Source organism: Pleurodeles waltl, chromosome 9 (genome assembly GCF_031143425.1).
Source record: "Pleurodeles waltl isolate 20211129_DDA chromosome 9, aPleWal1.hap1.20221129, whole genome shotgun sequence".
Lineage (NCBI taxonomy): Eukaryota > Metazoa > Chordata > Amphibia > Caudata > Salamandridae > Pleurodeles > Pleurodeles waltl.
This window is the reverse complement of record NC_090448.1, coordinates 1,074,524,392-1,074,540,035: the sequence shown is the minus strand read 5'-3', so window position 1 is coordinate 1,074,540,035 and position 15,644 is coordinate 1,074,524,392. Positions and strand designations below refer to the sequence as shown.

Genomic DNA, 15,644 nt, shown 5'->3' with positions numbered 1-15,644 from the left:
TGAGCCAGGGAACATGGCATTCACATGGGAGATGTACTGGTCTGCCAAACATACCATCTGTACATTCATCGAATGATAACTCTTCCGGTTTCTGTACATCTGTTCACTCCTGTGGGGGGGGACCAAAGCCACATGGGTAAAATCAATGGCACCTATGATGTTGGGGATGTGTCCCAGGGCATAGAAATCACCTTTCACTGTAGGCAAATCCTCCACCTGAGGAAAAACGATGTAGCTCCGCATGTGCTTCAGAAGGGCAGACAACACTCTGGACAATACGTTGGAAAACATAGGCTGGGACATCCCTGATGCTATGGCCACTGTTGTTTGAAAAGACCCACTTGCAAGGAAATGGAGCACTGACAGCACCTGCACTTGAGGGGGATTCCTGTGGGATGGCGGATTGCTGAAATCAGGTCTGGCTCCAACTGGGTACACAGTTCCTGGATTGTGGCAACGGTCAAGCCTGTATTTGATAATCACATGTCGCTCCTCCATTGTCAACAGGTCCACCAACGGTTGGTACACCGAAGGATGCCGCCATCTCCTCACATGTCCCAGCGGACGGTGCCTATGAAGGACAACAGCGAGCACTGAGTCAAACAACTCAGAGGGACGTACCCACAGTTTACACAGAACACCATTCATACACAAAAGGCGCCTGACCTGTAAAGTGGGACAATGGGATGTGAGGTAACTGCACTGGCGTTGTACACCGTCGCGGTAGGTGGTCGAAGACAGCGGCGCAATGCTGCATTGGTTAACATTGAACCCTATGAGTCCCAGGAGCCAATGACGATGTACGCCGGCGGTGATGATACGCACCGCTGCGGACGTGACCGCCATTTTCTATCTGTTCAATCACTCGATACCTGATCTTCGACAGGAGAGGACCTACACTGCAAGTGCTGCTGTGACCTCGGTCTGGAAGAGACAATGGCTCGAGTGACTGGGGAAAGGGCCCCTGCCTTCACATCGGAGGAGATGGAGAAGCTCGTGGATGGGGTCCTCCCCCAGTACACGCTACTCTACGGTCCTCCAGACAAACAGGTAAGTACACAGGGAGCATGTTGTATGGGCTATGCCTGTGTGGATAGGGCTGGATGTAAGAAGGAAGGGGGGAGAGTGCTGCGTGAAAGACGGTGAATGCATGTGCCACATGGCAAGGGTAGGGATGGGGGCCAATCAGTTTGACGGTGCAGTTGGTAATAACTTTTCTTTTTCCCCTGTACATTTCATGTAGGTCAGCGCCCAACAGAAAAAAGATATTTGGCGTGCCATCGCCAAGGACGTCCGGACCCTGGGGGTCTACCACAGACGTAGCACCCACTGCCGGAAAAGATGGGAGGATATTCGCCGCTGGAGCAAGAAGACGGCGGAGGCTCAGCTGGGGATGGCCTCCCAACGTGGGAGGGGGGCCCGTCGCACCATGACCCCCCTGATGTTCACGATCCTGGTGGTGGCCTACCCGGAGTTGGATGGCGCTTGAGGGCATCACAGCAGCCACAAGGGGGTGAGTACACTCTCATTCTGCTGACTTTGCATGCAGTGGAGGTGTCTGGGTGGGGGAGGTGGGCTGTGGGTTTCCCTAGGCCAGGGTGAGTTCCGTAGGCAAGACCCCTCCATAAGGCAGGCCATGTGGCACCCCACCCCACCTCTGAAGAGTGCCAAGTACACCTAGTCATGCCCCTGTGTCATCTATGTGTGCAGATGTTGTCCATAGCCTTGTAGGCCATTTCCCAGGAATTGAACAGTGGACCCCAAGAGCGCGGCGTAGTGCAGGGGGCTTCTGTGTCTGTTGTGTCCACCAACGGTAGCGGTAATGCATGCACTCAACATGTCTTTCTTCTGTCGCCCCCCCCCCCTTTTTGTGGTCTCCCTGTTCTTGTGTGCATTAGCATCATCAGGCGGAGGAGCAGTGGCACCGGAGCACGAGGGAGCTGCATCCCACATGGCCCTGGAGGGCGAGACTACGGACTCAGAGTTCACCAGTGAGACGGAGGGGAGGGGAGCTCCACGGCGGGGACAGTAGCTGACACCAGCGACATGGACTCGTCCTCTGATGGGAGCTCCCTTGTGGTGGCGGCAACATCTGTGCCCCCCGCATCTACAGGTACAGCCGCCACCCCCCCACCAGCACCGCCCTCCCAGCAGCCCCCCAGCCTTTGCCCCGTGGCCGCTCACCCAGGAGGGTGGGCATCACCTTTGCCCCAGGCACCTCAGGCTCTGCCCCAGCCACCCCTGCTGCCCTCAGTGAGGAGGCCATGGACCTCCTCAGGTCCCTCACTGTTGGGCAGTCTACCATTTTGAATGCCATCCAGGGTGTAGAGAGGCAGTTGCAACAAACTAATGCATTCCTGGAGGGCATGCATTCTGGTCAGGCGGCCCTTCAGCAAGCTTTTCAGACTCTGGCCTCAGCACTGATGGCAGCCATTGTCCCCGTCTCTAGCCTTCCCCCTCCAACTTCCTCCACCCAGACCCAATCCCCTGTACCTCAGCCTATCCCAAGCACACCTACAGACCAGCATGCACACACGTCAACACACAAAGGAAGCTCTGGCAAACATAAGCACCACACATCCCACAGGCACTCACGCAAGCATCACACACATGCAGACACACCAACATCCACTGCCTCCACTGTGTCCCTCTCCTCCTCGTCTCCCTCCTCCCTCCCAGTCTCGTCTACACTCACACCTGCATGCACTACCTCTACAGCCACTATGTCCCTCTCCAGCACACCCACCACCACACCCCACTCACGTGCAGTCACCACCCCCACTACCATTCACACGTCCCCTGTGTCCTCTCCCAGTGTGTCTGTCACGCCCCCTCCCAAGATACACAAACGCAGGCACACACCCCCCCAACAGCCATCCACCTCACGACAGCCTCCAGCACATGCACCTTCACCCAAAGTCACCAAACGTACACCTCCTACAACCACCACCTCTTCCTCCACTCCCAAACCCCCTCCAGCTACCCGTCCCAGTGTGTCAAAAAAACTTTTGACCTCTTTACCACACCTCTCCCACCCCATCCGTCTCCTAGGTCCCGAAATAGCACCTCAGCCACAACATCTCCGGGACCAGTGGTGCCTGTAGTCAACGGAATCTGGAGTGCACCGGCCACCAGGGCAGCCAGTGTGTCACGGAGCCACAGCACAGACAGTCCCCCACCTGTGAAGCATCAGAAGTTGGCCAGTGCCCGGTGGGACAGGGGGAAGACTCCAGCCACCAAAGCCGCTCCCAGGGGTCCGGTGGGAGTGTGGAGTCAGCTGTGACACCTTCCAAGGTGGGGAAGGGCCACAAGAAACCCGGCAAGTCTGGGAAGAGCAGCACGGCGGAGAAGACCAACATCATCCCCGATGCCCCGGAGCCCACCTCCAGCACAAGCCCAGCTGCCCAGGACATGACCGCCAGCACTAGCCCACCTGCCCAGGGGGCCGGCACCAGCCCACCTGCCCAGGAGGCCACCGCCAGCACTAGCCCACCTGCCCAGGAGGCCACCACCAGCACTAGCCCACCTGCCCAGGAGGCCACCGCCAGCACCAGCCCACCCGCCCAGGAGGCCAGCACCAGCCCACCTGCCCAGGAGGCCATCGCCAGCACAAGCCCACCTGCCCAGGATGCCACTCCCAGCACCAGCCCACCTGCTGCCCACCTGCCCAGGAGGGCACCGCCAGCACTAGCCCACCTGCCCAGGAGGCCACCGCCAGCACCAGCCCACCTGCCCAGGAGGCCACCGCCAGCACAAGCCCCGCTGGGCCATGAAGGACCTTCAGCAAAAGCCCCGCTGGGCCATGAAGGACCGCCAGCACAAGCCCCGCTGGGCCATGAAGGACCGCCAGCACAAGCCCCGCTGGGCCATGAAGGACCGCCAGCAAAAGCCCCGTTGGGCCATGAAGGACCGCCAGCACAAGCCCTGCTGGGCCATGAAGGACCGCCAGCAAAAGCCCTGCTGGGCCATGAAGGACCGCCAGCAGCTGAGACCCTGCAATGGAGACTGCCATCTTAAGCACCGCTGAACAGGGCACCGCCGTCTCAAGCACCGCTGCACAGGGCACCGCCACCTCAAGCACGGCTGCACAGGGCACTGCCAACTCAAGCTCCGCTGAACAGGTCACCGCCGTCTCAAGCACTGCTGCACAGGGCACCGCCAACTCAAGCACTGCTGCACAGGGCACCGCCAACTCAAGCACAGCTGAACAGGGCACCGCCATCTCAAGCACCGCTGAGCAGGGCACCGCCGTCTCAAGCACCGCTGCACAGGGCACCGCCAACTCAAGCACCGCTGCACAGGGCACCGTCAACTCAAGCACCGCTGAACAGGGCACCGCCATCTCAAGCACCGCTGAACAGGGCACCGCCATCTCAAGCACCGCTGGCCCATTAGTGGCAAGGGAACTGACGCAACTGAGTCCGTCACGGGGTGAATGATGCCTAGGAGGGCACCACCAGCACCAGCCCACCTGCCCAGGAGGCCACTGCCAGCACTAGCCCACCTGCCCAGGAGGCCACCGCCAGCACCAGCCCACCTGCTGTCCACCAGCCCAGGAGGCCACCGCCAGCACTAGCCCACCTTCCCAGGAGGCCACTGCCAGCACCAGCCCACCTGCCTAGGAGGCCACCGCCAGCACTAGCCCACCTGCCCAGGAGGCCACCGCCAGCACCAGCCCACCTGCCCAGGAGGCCACTGCCAGCACTAGCCCCGCTGGGCCATGAAGGACCGCCACCAAAAGCCCCGCTGGGCCATGAAGGACCGCCAGCACAAGCCCCACTGGGCCATGAAGGACCGCCAGCAAAAGCCCCGCTGGGCCATGAAGGACCGCCAGCACAAGCCCCACTGGGCCATAAAAGAACGCCAGCAAAAGCCCCGCTGGGCCATGAAGGACCGCCAGCACAAGCCCCGCTGGGCCATGAAGGACCGCCAGCAAAAGCCCCGCTGGGCCATGAGGGACCGCCAGCAAAAGCCCAGCTGGGCCATGAAGGACCGCCAGCAGCTGAGAACCTGAAATGGAGACGGCCATCTCAAGCACCGCTGAACAAGGCACCGGCGTCTCAAGCACCGCTGAACAGGGCACCGCCAACTCAAGCACCACTGCACAGGGCACCGCCAACTCAAGCACCGCTGAACAGGGCACCGCCGTCTCAAGCACTGCTGCACAGGGCACCACCGACTCAAGCACCGCTGCACAGGGCACCGCCAACTCAAGCACCACTAAACAGGGCACCGCCATGTCAAGCACTGCTGAACAGGGCACCGCCGACTCAAGCACTGCTGAACAGGGCACCGCCATCTCAAGCACCGCTGCACAGGACACCGCCAACTCAAGCCCCACTGCACAGGGCACCGCCAACTCAAGCACCGCTGAACAGGGCACCGCCGTCTCAAGCAACGCTGCACAGGGCACCGCCAACTCAAGCACCGCTGCACAGGACACCGCCAACTCAAGCCCCGCTGCACAGGGCACCGCCAACTCAAGCACCGCTGAACAGGGCACCACCATCACAAGCACCGCTGAACAGGGCACCGCCATCTCAAGCACCGCTGGCCCATGAGTGGCAAGGGCACTGACGCAACTGAGTCCGTCACGGGGTGAATGATGCACTCTGGGCACCATGCCCCCTCCAGAACCAGTGGAGACTGTCATCCACTACCTCTGTCCTTAGCAGGATGAAGTACTCTGGGCACCATGCCCCCTCAGAACCAGTGGAGACTGTTATCCACTTGTGAGACTGTGGCTTTGCACTCCCCAGGATTGAACAGTGGGCATGTGGCCCCCTCGTGGATTTGGCGTTGTGCACTCAAGCGGCTGAGATGCCCCCCCCTTTCCCTCCCCCTGAGGTGCCTGTTTAGTTGCTCTCTGATGCCTCGCCCATACCGTGTGGTCCCAGTGTTCCACGGACTTTCTTAGAGCACTACCAGGACTACTATGCTTGGTATATATTATGTACATGGTGTATATATATATTTCTGCCTACTTGCTTTTAATATATTACAATGGTTACACTCATTTTCTATTGTCTTTGCATTCTTCCGGAGGGTTTGGGGGGTGTAACTGTGATGTATTGATATGCATTAGTGTGTGTGTTGTAGTGGGTGAGGGTGGGGGTGTTGCGTGTGTGTGTCCCTGTTTTTTGCCTCCCCCCCTGTGTAATAGGTGCAGTACTCACCATGGTCTTCGCCGCCGGCGTTCGTGCTCCTGGTAGAGGAGCAGGAAGACTATTGCAGGTAGAATTTGGAGTTCCGGGTCCATGGCATCCTCATTCCTCGTGGGGTGTGTAGAGGTGAGCATTTTTCCTTTGGGATTCCTGTTTCCGCCGTGTTTTTATCCGCGGTGAATCTGCCCCGGAAAAGGTGGCGGATTGGCCTGTCATTATAGTGTGGGCGGTACATTGTCTCCCGCCTGTCTGTTGGCGGTGACTGCTGCGCTGTTTGTTTGTATCGCCGTGGCGGTCGGAGTGTTAAAGTGTCTGTCTTTGTTGGCGGTTTCCGCCACGGTCGTAATTGCAAATTTTTTACTGCTGGCCTGATGGCGGTCTTACCGCTGCTTTAACACCGACCGCCAGGGTTGTAATGACCACCACAGTCCCTAAGAATACTGACTTTCCATGATATTTTGGTGAAGTGATTTGTCACATTTTTGGCACGCCTGGCACCACTGGGATTGTGCATTTAAGATGGTTGGTTCAGGTTTTATCCGCACCTTTTAAACTGTCTTTGGAGAAATACCTTCAGCCATACACTCACTGTTTTCCAGTGTCATTAATTGGCGGTATTCTACAGTTGCTGTTTTTCATTTGCAATGGCTCCGCATCACAACAAAGGGGAATTATTGTGCTTCCACCAGCCCAACAGTGTCTTAGGCGGATGATGTAGTACTTTGGAGCACCTCTCCTGGAATAACTGGAGCCGAACTGGTCTCTGTCATTCAGACCACTTCTACAAGGCGTGTAGCCCGTCTTTCAATGCTTGTGGTGCGTATTTGAACATGCGCTGGAAGTGTGTCTTGCTCTGCCGCTCATACCCTCTTGGATGCGAGTCTGCTGGTGTTCTCAATGATGGTTCATTGCCAGGCACCCGAATGGAGATTGCAATTGCTGCGGGATGCTTCCTATGAGCCGTCCTTCATAGATCTTGTGGCTCCTGCTGATACTACATCTGGCACTGCACAGAATGCTGCCTCCTCAGCCAGACCAATGGCTGAGGAGCAGGAACATGAGTGCTCCCTCTTTTTTCTCACGAACGAGCTGGGTAAATTATCACCTGCTGAAGTAGGATCTTTCATGGATTCCATCAATATTGAAGATATTGGTGATTTTTTGTGGGATCATGACTATTGCTGAACATTGACATTTGCCCTTTAGTAGCATTTATTTTTGTTTGAATTGTAAACTGACCATTTCGATTTGGCCGGACTTCGGTCTGTCCTGCTTGTCAACATGGACATTTTATCTCTTTTGTGCACATTTTAGTCTACCTTTTAGCCTGCTTTTAAATAATAGCTTAGGAGTAGTGATTTTAGTATAGGATTTTTAGAATTGACCTCTGCATTCTTGCACTGACAATGGAGTGGGTGTTTTGGGGTTATTTTAGCACTGTGCATGGGCACACTTATTTTAGCTTGGGCCTGAGGTCTGTGCCTTTTTACCTAATTTATTTCATTTATTCCTTTTTATTTTTTAGCAAGGCTTCATTTTAGCCGAGATGTTTTATTATTTTTATTAGTTACCATTCCACGCAGAATGTATTCGTTCTTTTGTCCAACATTTCATCTTGTGCTCTACCCAAAGCTGTACATGATAATTAACTGAACATTCCCTGTCCAAGAGTACAATGTCTACCCTACACAGAAAAGACGCATCATCACGTCAGGTCAGGTTTCAGAACAAAAATATGTGCTGTTATCAAGCAACACGCTGCCACAAACCAGGCTAGAGGGGACATTCCAGCCAGCCATCTTACGGTTTACCTTGTTGTAGCAGATCTGCTGAACTTGGCCTTGTCGCCTCCATCCACTTGGGAGGACTTCCAGCAGATCAAAAGGCCCTGCTTATTATTCAGGTCTGGTGACGGGGCTTCCTTGTACAGACTAGTACGGGCATGTTAGGGCTAACACTGCTAATGCTCTCATGTAGATTTTTAGTAGTGGAGGTAGGGATTTTAGATTCACTAAGTGCAGGATGCTGGGACTTGTTATCTATTTCATGTTCCTTGTCACAATGATAATGTTGTTGTGTTTCATCTCTCTAATAATCACAATTCATGCCTCATTAAGTAGAACGCAGTTGCTTCAATAAATGTATTGAACCAAATCCTGCTTCAGTTTTTCTTCAGATGTATGAGACTCATGTAACTGAAAGAAAGGTGTAAGATCTGTTCTACTATGATTTCCCTGAGGAGTCTGAGTGCGTTTCATCAGGCTTCTACAAATCACCTTTACCCGTTAGGTTTGGGTGAGGTGCTGCTAGCTAGCCAAAAGGGTTAGGCCAACAGCTACCAGACGGTGTGGGATAGACTCAGTCCCTTACTTGTAGTGGTGCTGCCACCCAAAACCAGCAGTCTCGCCCCCAGGATGAGAGTAGTACGACAGTTTTAGCAAAATGTAAGTTTTTGGAGTCACTGTTTTTTTTATTCATAAGTAGTCTGGAGTGAGATCAGAAGTCAATGAAAATTCTTTATCTATCAGACCAGGCTATTTAGGTTTAATCATGGTCTGAGACAAGTAAAATCCTAATAGAGCACGCTATGTGTATGAGACTGAGTATATATTATCTTTGACTGCAGCATACACATAGAATGTGGGGGTTCATCAATAAGCAACACAAGTGACACGAATGCATAATATGGGTGTACCAAGGGTATACCTGAATAGACTAGGGTTGCAACCTACCTCCATATCTAAAATAAATAAATACATAAATAATACAGTGGGGCCTATTCACAAAGGTAAATTTACACATGAGTTCATGCACACATGTAAATTTACTCGTACACTTCAATATAAATTTGGCTATTGATTATTTCTGCAGGGTAAATTGACTGCAAAGTGTAGACTTACATCTCTAAAGGTATTGGAACAGGGGGTGGAACCACATATGTGTGTAGACTTACTACAAAGGACCCTGGTGTAAATTCTCACCACACATTACCCACTACTAGTAATACACCACCCTCTCATGGAAGAGAAAGGAGACAGGGACACACCAAAAACACATAGTAAATAATGTTAACATAAATTCATTTATTTTGACATTTTAAAATATACATGCAAACGTATTGCAGTATTGAAAAGTACATAAAAATAAAACATAAGTATCATTATATGATAATAAATGTTGATAACGTTTTAAATGTAAAAATAAATGTAATTTGTTTTTTAATTTAAAAAGTAATTGATGGATAGTGGTGAACTTTGTTTTATCAAACAACTGAAAAATGGTACAAAAGTTCATGTCAATGTATTGCTCACAAAAAATACCATATATCAGAAGTTTATGAGATAAAAACATGTCCACTTCACACACTGCTATTGCTGAGCCCCAGAGAATTGTGATCCCTCTGCAAACGCTTTTTTGTGCAGATTGCAATTAAAAATGGTGAGATATTTATTAAACCTGTGCAGTATCAGACCTGCAAGCCGATTTAAAAAATATATAAAATGGCCAATTTACAAGCAAAAACAATATATCCTACATCTCTGTCTCGCGTGCTGCTTTTGGCAAGTCATACAAGGCGTTCTTGTCAGATAAGATAAATGCTACAGCTCTGACAACCAATCCCGGGAGTCGTTAGACGTGGCCAAAGATCGCATAACTCCCAGCTGCCTCAGTTCAGAGAGCCTGTTATCCGTGCGCAGATTTGACCTTCACAACTGCATCAATGAAAAAATATATCAGACGTAGAAGTCATCTCGGCGTATTTACTTATCACGTCGCCTTAGAGAATTGTCAGTCTTTGTTAGGTTTGATCCCCATTACAGAGAAATGTGTGCCTTTCTATAAAGCGTAATAGTAATTTCATCTTGTGGAATACTGCCCTTTATTATTCATTTAAACATGGCAACATTATTTTTCAGTACACTTTAAATTAAAATAATGTAACTTCTTATGATGATAGTTTCTCTAGTATAATTATTATAAATACTACTTACACTTGCGCAGTCACAATTCCTTTACATTAGGGCATTGCCCCTTACTGCGGTACTCTGTTAACATCACTTGAACTGATCTGAAAGAGGAATATTCCAGCATTACACATCTAAAAGCTACAGTGGTATACCTGAAATCCTCAACTCGTAAATAGCAAAAAACAAGAAAAAGAAATCACAACTAATAAATGGTTGCAGTCCTGTTCTACCGGCCCTAATCTCGTTCTAGGCCCATGGGCACACACCTATAAGGTGAAAATTGTCACTACAGCCCTTAGCATGTTTAGTACCATTTACTGGCAAACTAGAACTGGTGCAACGTCAACCTCCTGGTAAAGTGCAAAGTGACAGCTTTGGAAATGGATAAAAGAAGCATGGAGCACCCTACAGTATGGCAGCAGTTTAAGCCTGTGCATTCTTTTTCACCCTGGTGTAAATTTTTCCTGAGTTTCACGTTAAACAAAAAGTAAAACTTTCCACATTTCACAGAATGAACCTATTACTTAGTGATAATCGTCATTACTCTGAATCAGGAGACCCTTGTCCAGTCCTAGATATTGTGTCCCCCAGCTAGCTCCTTCCGACATACATTTAACTTAAAAACGTAGTCCTACTTCTGTTTCAGACTAATGTCATAGGGGCACATCTACGTACCCTTTTTCCTGTCGCAAACGGCCCGCTTAGCAGAATCGGACCATTTGTGACAGGAAAAAAACATGTTGGTATGTACAGAGCCTATTTTGCGATTCGGTAATCTATTTACCGAATTGCAAAATAGGTTTGCGAGTCGCAATCAGGAAGGGGCGTTCCCTTCCTAATTGCGAGTCGCAGCGCGATGTAGCATTGTTTTGTGACTGTTAATGCGGTCACAAAACAATCGCAGTTAGCACCAGTTTCAAGCTGGTGCTAACCCATTCACAAACGGGAAGGGGTACCCATTGGACCCCTTCCCCTTTGTGAATGGCAGCAAAAATATTTTTTCAGAGCAGGCAGTGGTCCTATGGACCACTGCCTGCTCTGAAAAAATGGTAAAAGAAAACTTTTCACTTATGTTTTTGAAATGCATCTGGTTTTCTTTTAAGGAAAACGGGCTGCATAAAAAATGAAAAAAAACTGCTTTATTTAAAAGCAGTCACAGACATGGGGGTCTGCTGTCTCCAGCACGCCACCATCCCTGTGAGGACGGCCATTCCCAATGGGGTCGCAAATTGCGACCTACCTCATGATTATACATGAGGTAGGTCATTTGCAACCCCATTGGGAATCGCAAACAGTGTAAAGTACACTGTTGTACATCCGATTTTGCAACTTGCAAATTGCGAGTCACTAAGACTCGCAGTTTGTGAGTCGCAAAACTGTATCTTTGTACATGTGGCCCATAATTTTCTTCCTGCCTTCAGCACTCCTGTTTTCACAGCTAAATGTAGTGGCACCTTGCTGGGTGGGAAGGAAGCTGGCTAGGATGAAGAACTCTAATTTGGACTAATAAAGAATATCGGTAAGTAATAGTCCTCCATCATCGCTCCTCATCCCAGCCTAATTGTTGAGAAAGTACCCAAGCCTATAAGGAGCTTCCTAGACAAAGATGTATTTAAACAGTTCCTTTCTACATCTGTTACATTTTGCAAACTCACATACCATTAATTCATTGCAGCTTTTAACTCTCTGGTAGGAAAGTTCAATGAATCATCCTTATTCACCTTTATCCTTTAGTGTGATATGGAAAGGTTAAGAGTGAAACAAGTGGTTGCCCTACATATTTCCTCTAGGGGAGCTCCAGCTGACACAGCTCAAGAGTTTGAAACTGCTCTGGAAAAGTGAACCTGCAAATTCTCTGGCATAAAGCAACCAGCAGTCATATATGCTTGTGTGATAGGCTGTTTTATCCATCTACTTTGGATTGTTGTTTTCACTTTTTCCCTTTATTTGATGATCCATAGGCCGCAAACAAAGCATTAGAAGAAAAAAACTATTTTATTCTACTTGGATGCAACAATGCCCTCAAATGTCTAATGATTCAGAAATAGCCATCCCAGAATTATTCCCAGTTAATGTAGAATAAGGAATTGAACACATTATCTTGCTTCTAACCCTTTACCTTGGCACCAAATCTCAAATTGTTTACATTGCTGTATAGTAAACCACCAAAACTGACAATTTTCTTCCGGCCTGAATGTCAAATGCTACCTCCTAAATCCTGGAGGCAAGCTGTTTAATTTCCATGGCATTAAATGGCAAAGTCTTTCAAGTGACTCGGAGTTAGACTTGGAAATTGAAGGGGTAGAGGAACAGGAGAAAGCTGAAGAAGCCAGCCCTTTGCTAAGTGGTTCAAAAGAGAAAACCTTCTGCTGACGTGACCAATATGGGGCCTACAAAATTTCCTGTACCTGCCTGCTCCAAATAGTCTACAAAACATTTGGCCGGAGATGTACTGTGGGAATGCAAACAGGGTCCCTGAAGGTCATGGGACTGACATTACATCCACCTCCCACAACAAAAGTGTGGCAGCAGATAATTGCACAGGGATGTAAGCAAGTTCAGCCAAGGACTCCTGAACATGTTCACTATTAATTGAAAAGCCTGTGTGGAACTGACATTGGAAGGTTGCACTTCAATGTGTTCACCTGAATGTTTTCCAGCCATGAAATATAGGTGCATTCAAAGCAAACACCTGAATGTCTACCTATGAGTCCCATGAAAATATATCCGTGGCAATCTTGGACCCCTTGCCTGTTCAAGTAAGCGTTCACCACTTGATTGTCTGTTCTGATCAATGCTAAGGCACCTAGTGCGGTCGCAATAGAGAGGGCCCACAGAAACAGGCTGCAGGCGTGGACTGGGGTTCAGTTGCACTGAACCAATAAGTGGGCTCAGGTCTCACAAGCCTCGGCAATGCAGGGACACCAGTGGTCCTCTTCTCCTCAGTCCGAGGCATTTGGGTGAAGAGGTGCAGTGGTCCATCGGGTTGGCATCACCAGAGGCTGTTGTGTTTGAGGGGGTACTGCAAAAAGAGGCTGCTGGTGATGTTGCAAAGTCCACAGTGGCCATACTCAAGGTGGGCTTCATCTCTGGTGGGCCTGGGAACTACACTGTCACTGTTGGCCTGCCACAGCTCTGGGTAGGAGACCCAGGTGCAGAGGTGATGTCCGGCATCAGGTTTTGGCAGTCCTGGGTCATCACAGTTCTTCTTTGGTTTTCTGCAGATACAGGGAATCAGCTCCTCTGCTCCAAGGGAGTTCTCCTTGGTGATTTGCAAGGCATTGGCAGCTCTCCTGGTTTCTTGGAAGCTGCAGCGGCAGGACAGGTCAGTTTCTCCACCAGGTTCTGTTTAGCAGGCAAGCTGGCAGAGGTTACACCAAGTCTGTCATGCTCCTCGGTTCTCAGGCCAGCAGACTTCTTGTCTACTCCTTCTTTTGTGTCCATGGAAGATCTGATTTCCTGGTATTAAGGGGACTGAAGGGTAGTAGCCAATAGGCTACTTACCCTTGGGCTCACTAAGCCCTCCTAGAGGACCACTTCCTTTGAGGAGTGGGCATCACCCTGTCCCACAAAGCGTAATTCTTCCACACTCAAGATGGCAGAATACCTAATGATCTATTCACATCAGGCTGGTCGCCCTAAAAGTGTATCCAGCCTGGCAGTGCAACACGCTTCCTGCATAGTTAATTTTCCATCTGTCCAGGTGCCAAATGGTCCCTGAGGCAGGGGGCCGGCATCTCTTTTCTGAGGGAAACCAGATCTGCATAACAAAGGTGCAGGCTCCTCTGAAGTCTCCTGCTTTGGAATGCAGATTTGCAAGTCATCCTGTTAGAAGGGGCATGTAACACCCCTGCCAGAGCAGGCTTTGTTCCTGACCTCCAAAGAGCAAATGCTTTCACCCTTGGGGGTCACAATCCTGTCTGTTAGTGGCAGGCTGGCTAGAACTAGTCAGTCAGCACAAAAGCAGTTGGTCTTATGTGCCCTCTGGGTGCATGTATTAATAAATCCATCACTCCAATCAGTGAGGGCTTACTAATACAAGGACTTATTAATACAAGGGCTTATTAAAACCAAACATCCCTAGGTTCAGTGAAGCCATCATGTAGCTGGGGAACTCGTTCTGACCAGTGTCTGGCACATGTATTTAAAATGGCTTCTTTGTTCACTTGCTATGTCTCGGAATTGACAAAGACATTGTAGGGGCATATTTGCTCAAGCATAAATGTCCTCACCTTTAATATAATGCACTCTGCATTAGGGCTTTAAGGCCTGCTCTAGTGGTGACATATTACAGGCAGTGTTAGGAGACATGGCACATCAGTGTGTGCCATGTTGTGTTTTCACTTTTTGGGAAATCTTGTCAAGCAACCTGCAGTGGCAGTCTACATGTGTTTGGTGCTGGGTCCCTTAGAGTGGCACAAGTTATATTGTAGCTCTTAGGGATCCTCTTTAGTGCCCATGCCTTAAGTAACAGAGGTACCATTTACTAGGGTGCTAAAGGCCTAGTCACTTGGGATCAAGTGACCAGTGGTCTTGTTTTTGAGGACGGAACACTGGCACTGGGGACCTGGGTAGCAGGAACACAGGGCACTCAGTCAAAGTTGCATCAAAAACCAGGCAAAAAGATGGGGCTGCTGCAACCAAAACCCAGCTTCTAACAGGCTTCGATGCTTCCTCTCAAATCAAAGTACACAAGTAGCCTCTACTGCAGTTCTTAATAATACTCGTATGGCTGCTGGTGGCAACTCTGCCAACTTTCTGATTCTTTTATATCTTGCACTGGCATTCTGTATAGTTGTACTGTGTTAAACTGGTTCACTGCTTTACTAGAAAATAGAACTCTGAGGGTTCCTCTTGGCCATTCTACTGCTTCTCCTGTCAGCAAACGCAGTTGTCGAGTCTCCTGGGACTCCGCTTTATCACATTAACTGTTCAGCATCTCTGTACACTCTTCGCTCCATGTCCTGCATATAAAAGCAGATGTGGACAACGCTCAATTCCTGCTGAGGCTGAGTGATCGTCCATGACAAGACCAACCTCTCCAAAACTATTGTTCCCCATTGTTAAAGAATGGATAGCAACCCTCTGGCTAAAGCTGAACAGAAATGTTGATCTCTAGTGAGCTGACTCCTCTCTGGCAAAGTTTGTTCTGACCTTCCATTTTTGCAAATGCCCTGGCCCTTCTAACTCTGTTTAGCACCCTGGGATTAAACTCAATTAGTCTTATAAACTAAATACGAAGGTAGCAGTGGTTTAATCCCTTCACCCTTTTCTTAAGGGAAATGAAAAATATTCTTCATTTGTTTCTGCTTCATTTGTTTCTGCACAGGGAGGTTATTTCAGTTTTTTTGTTTCCAGAGTAGACTTCTGTAACATTTTTGATTTCTGGATCAGAAGATCAATCATTGATAGCCCACAGTTTTGAAGTGACTGATCCAAATAATTACCACACTACTTCTATTATGAAGGCCTTACACAGGCTTCCATTTAAAGCCATATTGATTTATAAGTA

The 15,644-nt window shown here is 49.6% G+C and overlaps 1 long non-coding RNA gene across 1 annotated transcript in view; it reads right to left on the bottom strand.

Moving 5' to 3' along the window:
* Positions 1-15,644, bottom strand: part of LOC138258780 (uncharacterized) — a 167,476-nt gene that overhangs the window by 80,310 nt on the left and 71,522 nt on the right. The window contains exon 2 of the long non-coding RNA XR_011198565.1: positions 10,157-10,233. This is a non-coding gene — a long non-coding RNA (uncharacterized lncRNA). The remainder of the gene's footprint in view (positions 1-10,156; positions 10,234-15,644) is intronic.